Raw genomic sequence first — 2,280 nt, forward strand, 5'->3', positions numbered from 1 at the left:
TAGTTCAGTTACCTGAACAGAATATTTATTTATTTTTTATATTTTTTTTCTTGTATGTATTATCACATAAAAATTTCAAGTTTTTATTTATTTTTTGTCTAATTATATGTTATTAAACTTGAATTTGCAACTTGATCTTGAGATACATTCTTCTAAAGTGCCGATAAGCATCTATTTATCTACATTATGCCGCTTACATCGGAAAATTCCTTGGAATATTTCTACGGCGGCCATTGAAGTCATTTTCGATTGCCGATGTATTCATCGTGCGATTAGATTACATGTAGAAGGATAGAAGTACAGCTGAATAAATCAAGAAATACTGTTGAATAATTCAACTTTCCTGCAACTTGAAAATATTTACTCTGATTTTATATATTATATATATATATATATATATATATCTCAAAGACACCAATATTTTCAAAGATATCAATTTAGCATCTTTTTAAGGAGATAAATTTTAAAATTTTGGAAAATTGAGAAATTTGACTTTAATTTTTTTGTACACACGCGCATATGTGTGTGTGTGTGTGTGTGTGTGTGTGTGCGTGTGTGCGCGTGTGTGTGTGTGTGTGTGTGTGTATGATCCAATTTTCTAGTCTATTTTATTAAAACTCAATACGAAAATCAAAGTCAGTAAAGTTTCTTTAGTAAAGCTTAGGACTAATTCTCAAAGTATTAAAATTTGCAACTTTCGTCTCTTTATAAAAATAATAAGATAAATACATACATTGAAAGTATTTGCTCAAATGAAATTACTGAACTCCCGAAGAAACCAGAAGTATGAAACTCAACTCATATTTCAATTGTTTGAGCAGAACTTTAAAAAGTTATTTTTGCTATTGATTTCACGTAGAAAAAGATGCTCTGTTAAATTAATATTGAAAAAAGATCATTAATAAAAAAATTTAAAGAAAATAATTGTTGATCTTAATAAGTGATGCATGTAAATAGCATATATAAATTTAATATTTCCATGTTTTTATTTCTGAAAAAGGTCATAATATCTTTATGTAATTAAAATAAAATATTATTTAATTCTGCAGTTATTCGCTCCCACGCGTGTCGCATGCACCAAAAATGCGCATGCAGTATAGATTCGGGTACAATGGACAGTGCCGATCGCACACAGCGGTGTCCCATAGCTAGTAAAACTACATTTCCCGAATCCGGTGACGTACGCGGGGATACGGCTTGACGTCATTGCGTGAAAATGGGCCACGGCCTCCTGAGCCACCCTCTTCCGACTGCCCCGCAAACGCCTTGTCATCCTTCGTCCTGGTACGCGCCGCAGGATCCTAAAACGCCGCGCCATAGGACGTCGAGTACCGGATATACGATTTTGTATATATGTGCATATATACGTATGTGTGTACGTATATGTTCGTTTTTCCAACAAATGTACTTAAGCGATACGCGAAAGGATTGAATTAAATCAACACCTAGAGTTATTTAGTTCAAACTTTAAAGCTGATCTTTTTGATACGGATTAATTTATATATATCGTTAGAGACGAATGTAAGTATCGTATTCTGATGAAAACAGCGCGATTTTATCACTTTGTTGATCAGTAGCGTTATTATTTAACTTTTTATAATTCATTTGTATTCAAAGACCTGTTATAGTTTTATTGAATTGCGAAAATCAAAACACTAGGTAAAGTATTCTAATAATAATATAGATATCTTTTTCTTAGAAAAAATTATTTATTTCTAATTATATGTATTTATTGCATCAATTATTACGACATGTGCTATATGATTTACTATTAATTGCAATCAAAATACAACAATTTTATTTTAATATGTTTTTTAGGAACATTGCGAGATATGGTATCAGTTACTAAAATATTGTATTGGGTTGCCGACTAACCTATATAATAATTTAATAAATGTATACTAAAATTTAAATTTTCTGTGTTTCAATTTTCCTTCAATCGGCACGAACTTTCCGGACAACCCAATATATTAATATTTTTGTATTTTATGAATTTATGTTATTTTCATTTATAAACGAAAGTATATTTCTTTATATTTATTTATAAACGAAAGTATATTTCGTTATAAGGGAAGAATGATTAACCAAAAGAATGCAGGAAATACAGAATTATCTATCAATGCCCTAGATTTAATTAAATGTGAATTTATACTGAATTTTACATTTTATTTGTTTCACAGAAAAATAATATATATTACTTTGAACTGAGAATAAAACTGTTATTTATATTCATTTTTAAGTAGATACTAAAAAATTATATACACACACACATATATATAT

The sequence above is a fragment of the Atta colombica genome, unplaced genomic scaffold (genome assembly GCF_001594045.1).
Source record: "Atta colombica isolate Treedump-2 unplaced genomic scaffold, Acol1.0 scaffold207, whole genome shotgun sequence".
Lineage (NCBI taxonomy): Eukaryota > Metazoa > Arthropoda > Insecta > Hymenoptera > Formicidae > Atta > Atta colombica.